This window comes from Silene latifolia, chromosome 3 (assembly GCF_048544455.1).
Source record: "Silene latifolia isolate original U9 population chromosome 3, ASM4854445v1, whole genome shotgun sequence".
Taxonomy (NCBI): Eukaryota; Viridiplantae; Streptophyta; class Magnoliopsida; order Caryophyllales; family Caryophyllaceae; genus Silene; species Silene latifolia.
Genome location: NC_133528.1, coordinates 12,517,938 through 12,530,578, shown reverse-complemented (window position 1 = coordinate 12,530,578; position 12,641 = coordinate 12,517,938).

Below are 12,641 nucleotides of genomic sequence, written 5' to 3'. Positions count from 1 at the left end.
ATCATTAGTGTAAGGATGGTTTCGTTAGTGTAATGGGGATGGTATCATTAGTGTAATGGGGAAAAAAACTTCAGATCTGGTTTAGTAGGCGATAATTTCAGGTGAAGTCGGGTTTTGTCTAGAAATTGTCATGGTAGCCAGTTTTGTCAGATTTGGTGATATTAGGGTTATTGATTTTGGTTTTTTTTTTGTTATATGAATTAATAAGACCTGTCATTGTTCAGTTGAGAAGAAAGCCAGAGGAGAGCAGGCGATGCAGAAGGGAAAAGAGAAGGTGAAAACAGGGGTTTCATTTAGAGAGCCCATGGAAACAGAAGAAAGGGAAGATAGTGATGCGTCTGAAGACATCTCGGAGGATACGAAGACAAAGTGATGAGAGAGGGAGGCGGTGGTGACGAGGGAGTCGGTGATGAGGAGGGATGCAGTTATGAGGAGGAGAAGGTAGACAGTGGTGAGGATGAGAAGGAAGGCAGTGCGGAGGAGGAAGGCAGTGGTAATGGTGATTTGGCAGAGGTACTGAATAAAGTGGTGAAAATGGCCGCATCTCTTGGTTCAAAGAAGATAAGCAAGGAAGAGAGGAGCACGACAAATGGTAAGCTATTTATGTGACCATCTTGATCTGCAAAAGTGACCACTTTAACTGTTAAATGTGACCACTGTGGTTATTAGATGGTAAATTAGTAAACGAGCTTGCTTTTGTGATAAGATCATAACATATATACCAATGACATTGTGACATTTGAAAGTTGTGACCAGTTTAAGCAAAAATGTGACCAATTTGATGATATGAACTTCCATTAACAGGGTCACATTTAGCGAAAATGTGACCAATGTGTAAAATGTGACCACAGTAAATGTATATGTAAAATGCGTATCTCAAAAATGTGGCCAATTTGGTGGTTCGAACTAACATTAATAGGGTCACATTTAGTAGTTAAAATGGTGACATTGTTGTTATGTGTAAAATGTGACCCTGTTAATGTATATGTGATATTCTTATTTACAAAATGTGACCAGTTTGGTGATATGAACTATCATGAAGAGGGCCACATTTACCTGTTAAAGTGGTGACATTGTTGTTATGTGTAAAATGTGACCCTTTTAATGTAGATGAGAAATTCCTATCTGCAAAATGTGACCAGTTTGGTTGTTTAAACCAACATTAAGTGGGTCACATTTACCGTTAAATTGGTGTCATTTTTGTTTTGTGTAAAATGTGACCCTGTTTATAGATATGTTCAATTCTTATCTGCAAAATGTGACCAGTTGTGGTGATTTGAACCAACATTAAGTGGGTCACATTTACCGTTAAATTGGTGTCATTGTTGTTTTGTGTAAAATGTGACCCTGTTTATAGAAATGTTAAATTCTTATCTGCAAAATGTGACAAGTTTAGTGATTTGAACCAACATTAAGTGGGTAACATTTACCGTTAATTTGGTGACATTGTTGTTTTGTGTATAATGTGACCCTGTTAATGTATATCTGAAATTCTCATCTGCAAAATGTGACCACTTTGGTGATTTGAACTAACATTAACAGGGTGACATTTACCGGTTAAAATGGTGACATAGTTGTTATGTGTAAAATGTGACCCTTTTAATGCATATGTGAAATTCTTTTCTGCAAAATGTTATCAAATTAACTTATAATTGTGGCCATATACTATGAAATGTCAACAGTTTACTGAATGATCTAGAATCTAGAATGGTAACATAGTAGGATAAAGAGAGTGTGACCACTTTAGTGTACCTTTAGTCTCTTAAGATGGTGAATAATATGTGACAGGTTTTTTGTGCAAAATGTGACCAATGTAAGTAAGAATTGTGACCCTGTTAATGGAAAAGTTGTGCTGTTTTGGTGATTTGAATTATCAATCACCAATTTAGTGTACCATTAGTTACCAATCTATATGAAATATGTGACCACTTTAGAGTATATTACCAGTTATTAGGAAATGCTTTTATGTTAGACAATGTTTGACGAAGTACAGATTTTAACCTCCAAACAGTGTCTCAGAAAATGAAAGTTGTTGCTGAAAAGTCGAAGAACATAGAGCATGGACAAAGCTCAAAGAGAAAGTTACCGGAAGGGGATGTGGTCGTAAAAAGAAAAAGACAGAAAAAGGAAGGAACGTATGTTAAGCTTCCTTAATCACTATGTGTTCATTTTAAGACTGATGATCTATTTCTTCAACTGTTTTCTTTAACGACTAATTAATTGTGTCATTTTATAGGAAATTGAAGGGGGTCGAGGGGCATGGATCACCAGCTGCCCTACACTATGTCATCCAGCATTTATCGACAGAACAGAGGAAGGCCGTTGAAGAAATAGGGTTCGGGGGGCTTTTAGAACTGAGGGCTTCTAAGTTCATTCATACGATGGTTGACTGGTTGTTGTTGCGTTATGATACGCATACCAGGCTATTGTTGTTTAATAGGTTGGTCCATTTCTCAATCAGTAAGCATGATGTTTACGATGTGTTTATGTTACCATGTGGGGGGCAGGATGTCGAAGCAGATAACGACGATAAAGAGCTACTGTACACTTGGAGAGAGAGATTCAATGCTCTGCCCAAGAAAGATATCCATTTGGATAAGGTACGAGGTGAGATGCTGCAGATGGTAGACGGTGGATCAGAGTTCAAGAAAATGTTTGTGTTGTTTGCACTAGGGTCGTTCTTAGCCCCAACTGTTCACAATCGTGTCGACACAAGGTTGTTGAGGGCTGTGGAGGATGTTGAGTCCATTCCAAAGATGAACTGGTGTGCTTACATCCTGGATCGTTTCGACCAATCTGTGAGATCGTGGAAGGAGAACAACTCGAAAAGCATTGGGGGCTGCCTAATGTTCTTCCAATTGGTCTACTTTCATCGACTAATTTGGAGGGGTGAGCCTGCTGAGACAGCACTACCATTGATAAGACATTGGACATATGAGGAAATGAAGCATCGAGTGAAAGAGGAATGCAAAGCTTATGCTGTCCATAGGGGCTTTGGTATAGGGGTGTGGGATCTGGGGACTTATCCGCTGTCCCTTCATATGGAGAAGGCATTCTACAAAGTGACGGTTGAAAGAGAAGCCCCTGAGGGGCGAAAAGATGAACCTGAAGTGGGGAAAAGAGCGGAGGAAGGAGGTCGTGCGACTGAGGACAGTGGGATTGAAATTGATACGGGACGTAGGACCGTTAGTTTGCCACTGCCAGATGACCTGCCTACAGATGAGGAACTCAGCCGCCTATATAAAGATGTAAGTACTATTGTCTATCCTTCAAAATTACTAAAGTGAGGTGATCGTCTGTTCACGTGTGACCATATAAGCTGTGAAATGTTGGTGTTTGTTGACAACTTTAGGGGGTGACATTCTGGTTTAACATGATAACATTACTAGTCTATCCTTCAAAATTGTAGTCACATTTACACTAAAGTTAGGTGCATTCTTATTGTCTGTTAGCATGTGACCATTATTGCTGTCAAATGTTGGTGTTTGTGGTGTTTTTTGAGAAACTTTAACTGGTGACATTATTGCTTAACATAATAACATTTGTACATGTAAGAATCGTAGTGTGATATGTAGGTGTTGTAGAATGAAATCTGACTTAACTGTTGTCTATGTTTGACACTTAAAAAGGTGACAAAACTGCCTTGAGATGCTTACATTGTCATTGAATGGTATAATGTAACAATTGCTATTATGATATGTCAACAAGTTGCAATATGTAAGTGATGTGTATTTGAAAGTAAAAGAAGGGTCACAAATTCACTAAAGATGATAACATTATTATGGTCTGTTGACATGTAACCATTAAAGCTGCAATATGTAGGTGTCTGTTGAGAGCTCAGAATGGTGACATTATGACTTAAGGAAGTAACATTTTTATAATTGACCATCAAAGCAGTGATATGTTTGCCATATTATTTCTGAATTTATATGTATATGAAATGGGCATTGAATTAGTGCAAACTCCTTCTAATCTAAAGTTGTACTTTTCTAGGCGCGTGTACTAAAATGGTACCAGTCAAAGAGAAACCAAAATTTGGTGTCACGCTTGCATCGTCAAATGGCAGAAGAGTTGGCTGCGGATCCTCCCCTGTCTCAGCAGAGTCGGCATCAGCAGAACCCAGTGGTAGGAGAAGCGGGTGAAGCAGCTGGAGTGACCTTGTCGCAACAATTGGATAGCGACCCCGCCTTCTATGCCGAGTTCATTGCCATGCTTGACAAGGTGGACGAGGCTATGGAGAACATGGTTATCCCGCCCTCTTTTGACTTGGGGATTGATGACATTGGCCGGACACCAGCACGCTCATACGAGCTCAGGTATACTCGTGCTAGAGACCGTCAATCAATCAGCGATCCCCGTTTCATTGCCCTAAGGAAGTCGTCCGTGCCCCGAACCGTCCTAATCAAAAGCCTGCCGGTAAGAAGAATGTGAAGTAGTTGCAACGGTCGTTAACGAGGGACTGTCGTTAACTGATTATGTTGTAGTATTTTGAGGACACAACTTTTGGTCATTCCCGGCAGTGGAGGGAATGTTAACTAGTCTTTTTGTCAAACTCTTCTATGTAGACTGTTGGGGTATGTATTACCCGTACTGAAGTTAACCTTCGATTGTGACATATGTGAACAAACATGGTCACAATGTTGTGTAAAGTAGTCACATTTTGATGATGACCATAAAAGTCAGCAAGTTGTAAACAACGGTTGTTATCATGTTAAGTTCAACGAGGAACGGTTAAACATAGGTGCGTGTCTAACGTACGATGGTCAAATTTGCAACAATGAAAAATGTCAGCAGTAAAAGTCAGAAAATGTTCCCATGCTAACAGTTCAGTAACCAGGTTAAATAATGGTAAATCCAACGGTGAATAACCATTTTATAGCTCAGCAAAAAGCCAATTTTGAAAGGTGGGAAAGGAAGCTTTTTAAAAAAATGAGTGAAAAAATATAGTGAAATGACATATCTCAGAATATTGAGTCCTCAAAATTTTTATATATGAAGAAAATGAGTATAAATATTTGAGTCCTCAAATGTGAGCATTTTGTGTGATGTGTATTAAAACATAAAAGAAGGGTGACAATTAGCCTAAGTATGGTTACATTCTTATGGTTTGTACACATGTGACCATATTTTCATGATATGAGGGTGTATGATGACAACTAAAAAAAGGTGACATTCATACTTAATATAGCAACATTTTAAAAAAAAAGTATAAATTTTTGAGTACTCCAAAAAATAGTGAAAATGAGATATCTGAAAATATTGAGTCCTCAAATGTGAGCATGTTGTTTGATGTGTGTTAAAAATTACAAGAAGGGTGACAATTAGCGTAAATATGGTTACATTCTTATGGTTTATACACATGTGACCATATTTTCATGATATGAGGGTGTATGTTGACAACTAAAAAATGGTGATATTCATACTTAAGGTAGCAACATTTTTCAAGAAAAAGTATAAATATTTGAGTATGAAAAAAATAGTGAAAATGACATATCTGAAAATATTGAGTCCTCAAATGTGAGCATGTTGTTTGATGTGTATTAAAAATTACAAAAAGGATGACAATTAGCCCAAATATGGTTACATTCGTGTGGTTTGTACAAATGTGACCATATTTGCATGATATGAAGGTGTATGTTGAAAACTTAAAAATGGTGACATTCATACTTAAGGTAGCAACATTTTTAGAAGTTGGCATCGAATCAAGTAAGAGGAAACCCATATTTACAACGAAAGATACATGTCCACGGGTAGAAAACAAACAACATTACACTGAAACTTAAAGTCAAAATACTTAGTTTATGACTACAAATGGTGACATTGATAGATAACTAAGAATGTCACGACCTTGTTTCCTAAATGTGACCGATTTCTAGCATCATAATATGGTAACATGTATGAACGCAGATATTTCAATCGATTTCATATATGTTACGACTTATATGAGAACACTCGTCACCCAAAATAAACCGGTCTAACGAACAATCCATATTACCCAAAAAGTTTCCCGAAAATATGTGACACGGCTATGTCATGTGGGGCGAAGTAGATCAAATCAGGCGTGGAACAGGTGTGTACATGGTACTGCCTTGTTCAGTCGCTTTCTTAGCCTTCTTCTTAGGCCCCGGATTCCTTTTTTTACGTGCACTACGACCCTTTGTCGTACAACGTACTGGATCTAGAGTTGGAGGCCCAGCCGGGTGTACGTTGGGTAGATCTTCATTACGTTGCTCTTCGTCCATACTGAGTTTGGACAACAACAACTGCACTTCCTCATTGGCCTTCACGCACAACTTCTCGAAAATAAGTCTAGCTTCAACAACATTATGGCATTTACTGATAAGATGGTTTGTAGCAATCAACATTGAACGACGCCAATTTATGGCGTCATTGGCAGCGCTTCTGCGAACGTCGCTTGGAAGAAGCCTCTCCCAAACAGCTTTCTTGGAGAATTTTGTCCATCTACGTATTATGTACCTGTTGGGTATCTCCCCAACAGAATGCATGTGGAGGACCCGAATTATGTGACTGCAAAATATACCCATAACCTGGAACTTTCGGCAACTGCATTCAATTAACTGATTAGAGCAATCATAAGTGACATGATGTGCCCCATCCTCAGAAGCAGCAGGGTGGACGCGATACACCAACAGAGGGTCATCAACTGGCAAGTATGTCGCACGAGTTCCCATTGCAAGAGCGAATTCTCTCTCGAAAATGCGAAAGAGCTCCACAGTATAAACTTGAGATGCATGAAGCAACAGGTCAGCAAGAGGGTAAACGGAGGTGGGCGTGGATCTTATGCCGTTGAATTCTTTCCGCTCCTCCTCACCTTTCCATCTTCTCACCATGGTTTCAAATATACCAAAGAAAGTAGTCACCGACGTGGTCTTCGAAGCTTGAAATCCCATGGCATGGTTTGTGCTCTCGCTCCTCTGAGACGACAATAACCCGGCAGAAAAGAATTCATTGTTCAATGCAGTGCTCCATTTAGCTCTATGTTTATATAGTCTCTTAAACCATGGATGGCCTTCTAACCCATAGTCTTTCATCATTTTGCGCCAAGTTTCCTCAAATTCTGATTCATTGAAACAACCATTGAGACATTTGTTGAATAAGTTCTGGAACGGTCGATCACCCTTTAATTTCCCAAAGTGAGAGATTGCGTTTTGCTGAATGTGCCACTGACATAGCCTATGTCTTACTGTGGGATAAACCTGTGAACATGTAACCATTACTAGTGAAAAATGTTATCATAAAAATAAAAAATAAGATGGTCACATCTGGTCTGGTTATGGGTTCACACAGAAATGTAACCATGTTAAATAATCAGTAATGTAGAAACTCTGGCATTTTATAGGTAACAAACATATCAGGGTTACATTTAGTAGTTAAAGTGGTCACTTATTGCAGATAAAATGGTCACATATATAGGTTACCATTTTGTTGAAATAAACTGATCACATTGATGCATATATATGTTATCAATTTAACCCTAAATTACTGAATTACATTGTTGTGTAAGCTATCAACATTTGTAATTGAAATAACTTTGTCACCACATGAACTGATAAATGTCCTTCCTTTTACCAGGTTTCTCATTTTTCAATTGTCATTGGCACCAGTTTTAGATTTTGGACACTTTGGATAACCCTATGTGTCAATATCTTATACAGACAACATTTATTAGTGAACATGGTATCATCTGGTAAATTTCGTACAATGTTAGTGTAAGATGCTAAATATGTAACCACATATCAGGTCCATACAAGGAGGAACATATATCAGCACAGGTGGCGACATGTATTAGAATTACAAAAAGTTGGTTTGTTAGAAAGTAATGTTGATAGTTTAAAGATTAGCACAGCTGGCGACATATATGAGCTGAGATAGCAACATGTTCATTAAGAACAGAAATGTTGATAGTTTAAAGATTAATGTAAGCAGTACAAGGATGATTTATACAAAGTGTGAAACTCTAAAACTGGTGACAATGTGCTCAGTTTATCTGCAAAAAGATGGTAAACTATATATGTGACCATTGTATCTGCACTATGTGACCACTTTAACTAATAAATGTGACCCTTCCATGTTTGTTACCTGAAACATGTGACCAATGTGGGTATTAGATGGTAAATTAATAAACTTGGTTGCCTTTGATAACTCATAACATATATATAAAGGCATAGTGACATTTGGAAAATGTGATCAGTTTATGAAGAAATGTGACCCTGTTAATATATATGTGAGACTGGTCAGATTTCAACTCTAATGAGATAATGTCAAACCTCTTTGATGGCATTTGCTATTGCTTGGTCTTGGTCGGTAAAGATAGAGACTGGTCGGATTTCATCTCCCATGGATTCATTGAAAACTTTGAATAACCATTCAAATGATTCTTGATTCTCGTTAAACAGAATGCACACCCAAACATAACATTCGACCAATGATTGTTGATACCGACAAAGGCTCCACAAATAAGATTGTACCTATTTGTACGATAAGTAGTGTCAAATATGGTTACGTCTCGGTACAACAAATAGTCCTCTCTCATCATTGCGTCCCGCCAAAATATGTTACTTAATCTTCCTTCTTCGTTAAATCGAACGCGAAAGAAAAACCCCGGCTCCTCCGCTACCCTAGCTGGTCAGAAGGTTGATCAGTGTTGCTGCATCACCTCCTTCGATTTTTTTCATCCGCAATCTGTTTACATAGTTGATATGATCTCGCTTTGTGTGCCCGACGAATGCATCGCCACCAGCAGCTGCCGCAGCAACTGTGAATTGAACCGAAGGGGGCACATGAGCTTCAGTCATTGCCTTTATTAACTCGCCCTCCGCTCCTGAAACCTTGCGCTCAGACCTATGGTGATGCTGCCACTGAGGGGGGGTTAACGGGTGATTGTGCTCGATCTCATGCTGCAGCACCTCCCATACACCTTCGTCATTTACTTGCGTCCTAACACAGGCTTTGCACTCGCAACGAGTTATTGAGACCTTCCTCAAATTGTTGTTTAAAACTTCAACATCACCATTTAAACTACCTTTGCTCTTGTTCCCGTGATTTCCTTCGCAAGAACATCTAAAGTATCGCTCAATGAACGGTCTGTCTTTCTTGTTAGACCGCCGAGATGTCGATTTCTTGACACTAAATCCAATGTGCTGCGAATGTTTAATATATAAAGCGTAAATATGCTCCCATTTCGCTGCTTTTATTCCAAGAAGAGAACCGGATAAATCAGTACCTGTGACAAGTCCGTCTGACTAGGTTAGAATAATAACACTGTGCGAAAGTGATTTATACTACAAGCTCAGAAAACCTAATATGGAAGTTAATATGCAGATACATTATAACTTCTGAAACGTGGCACATTCAGCAACATAATTACGAAACTAATATTTCTATAGTAAAGAAAACATGAAAATGTGAAGATTTCAAAGAAAGCTACAACATTTCACATTTTTTTTGAAACACAACATCTAAAATATGTGAATGTTAAGCGAATTATCAGCATCGTCACAGCTTCATCATAATCAAAATTTCGTTATTGAAAAAGGTTTAATAACCAAAAAAAAATTTCACAACAACAAATATTACACTAGATTGAGTTATATTGCCCTAAATATTATCAAAAAATAAAACATAACAAGACTTACATTCATAAAAAGGGCAAAAAACAAACCTTTATTTATCATCATGGTCACAAATTAGTAAATCGATAACGATAGGAACTAGATTATCATCGTTATCAACAGCAGCCATAGATTCTTCTACAGCCGTTGGTACAGCCAACAGAGCATCGTCCTCCTCCATTATTTTTTCTTCGTCAGTAACGATGGGAACTAGACTATCATCGTTATCAACAGCACCCATAGATTCTTCTACAACCGTCGCTAAAGCCAACGGAGCATCTTCCTCCTCCATTATTTTTTCTTAGTGATTAAGATTTAAAAAAAAAGATGGTTATATAGAAGATTTACATGATATTTTTGTGAGACATTAGAGCTTCAAGATGAAGATGCATGAGAGCTTGAATGAATTTTTTTCGGAAAGGACATGGTGATTTTGTGCTGTTTGTGTAGAGTGATAGGGAAGGTAAGATGTCACATAAAGTTTGATGGTTTGGGTTTGGGTGGGGTTGGATGAAAATACAAAAAGTATCCTGCGCACAAGAAAAGAGAGGGGGTTTAATATTTTAATCAACCCACTAGACAAACCACCCGCCCAAATCACACGGATATCCTACTATTTGACCCGTCTTCACCTTGTGACGGATATGGTGCGTCTTCAATGAGAATTTGTGTATAACAAAATCACATAATATCTCTTCCCACAAATTCTTATTTCAGACTGTCATATCCGTCTGAAATAATCAGATGGATACCATTTTCTCTTACAAAAAACCCATTTAGGGTGTGAGTGGGAAAACACATGGGGGTGTCTCACCACCCATGTGCTTCTCACTTGTGAGAGGTCTTATTGCGGTCTGAAATAAGGCGGTCTTAAGTAAGACGGACTGATATCTTCCATATACGTTTATTAAATTAGATTCTTTTTTCATAAAGTTTTACTTCATTACCCTTACCTTTAAAAAAGGAATACCCCTTTCTCTTACTATCAAAACCTAGTCAGATTTTTTGCAAATTATTCAACAATGGATCTTAATACGCATATTATACAAATAATTTTGTATCATTAATCAAATTTCATAATTTTTTTTTCTAATTGAAATATTCGATTTTCCTTTTCCAATTTGGCCGTATTATTTTCAATAAGTTTTTCTTTCTAATTATAGGGGAGATGGGGTGGAGAGGGGCAAGAGAAGGTCTAGAAGAGGTTGCCCGTCGCAACAGAGGTGAAGTTGAGTGGTCGACGCACCAATGGGCGGTGGTTAGTGTGTGACAGAGAGGGTGTCGTCACGAATTCGTAAAAGTAGGTGGTGGCGCGTCTCCACAAGAGTGAGATTGGGTGATTGTGTGGTGGGCGTGGTGATGGAGGGTAAACGTGGCGGGAAAAGGCGGGTGGATGTCTTACTTTTTTTTTTTTTTTCAAAAATATTTTAAAATTAATTTTACAAAAAAATTGAGGTAAAGGTAGTTAACTGGGAAAACAAATGAAAAATAAGAGGATAAATTAAAAATGTCTTGGAGTATATTTATTTACTGTTTAGTAAAATATGTACATGAAAAATCAATGACGTAAAATTATCGTTAAGTTCACATATTTTAGGTCTATAAATAAATCTTCAAAATTGACTCGACTTGAATAACCCGGTCTGACTCAAATGTTTCTTGTTGGAAACTAACTGACATCCCCCTACTACTAAGAGAATAAAGATTCTCTTAGTTTTTCCTCAAAAAACCATATAGCTAAATAAGGTAATAAATACAATTTTCTTTCATTACATTATCATCTTTTCAATAAATATATTCTTATAAATAAACTCTAATATTTAAAATAAATTTATAATTATGATTTTTTCATTAAAATAAAATAAAATTGATATCTCCCCTACTACTAAGAGAATAAAAATTCTCTTAGTTTTCCTCCAAAAAGCATCTAGCTAAATAAGGTAATAAATACAATTTTCTTTCATTACATTATCGTCTTTTTAATAAATATATTCTTATAAATAAACTCTAATTTTTAAAATAATTTCATAATTATGATTTTTTCATTAAAAGAAAATAAAATTGATATTAAACTATAAAGTATTGCTAAATTTTTCAGTAATGCAATAATTTTTACTTTAGAGAATAACTTGACACATACTCACTATTAGCTTCGTGACAAAAAAACATTTACTAAAAAAAATTCACAACTTAAATAATTTTTTTTATTAGTTTTCCATTTTTTTTTTGTTTCATATCAAAATACAATGGAATGAACTGATAAATATTAATGAGGTGCAAATTTAAAAAGTATCAATCCTACTATATACTAAGAGAATACAACTTTTCTAAAGTTATTCCTTCAAAGTGATCAAACTTATATATGGAAACAAATTAGATTTTCATTTATTAAGCTAATTTTCTTTCATTACATTATCATGTTTTCAATAAATATATTCTTATAAATAAACTCTAATTTTTAAAATAAATTCATAATTATAATTTTTTCATTAAAATAAAATAAAATAGATATTAAACTATAAAGTATAAGTTGCTAAATTTTTTAGTAATGCAATAATTATTACTGTAGAGAATAACTTGACACGTGTTTACTATTAGTTTCGTGACAAAAAAAAAACATTCACTAAAAAGATTTCACAACTTAAATAATTTTTTTATTAGTTTTCCATTTTAATTTTTTTGTTTCATATCAAAATACAATGGAGTGAACTGATAAATATTAATGAGGTGCAAATTTAAAAAGTATAAATCCTTCTATATACTAAGAGAATACAACTTTTCTAAAGTTTTTCTTTCAATGTGCTCAAACTTATATATGGAAACAAATTAGATTTTCATTTATTAAATTAATTTTCCATTAAAAATAATCTATACATAAAAATTGTATCTCTTATTATTAACTTCGTGACGAAAAAAGAATTTTTTTTAAAAATAATTTGATGTAGTTAAAATATTTTCATAAAAAACACAATTTATGGAATTATTCAATTCTTTTGATTAATTTTAATA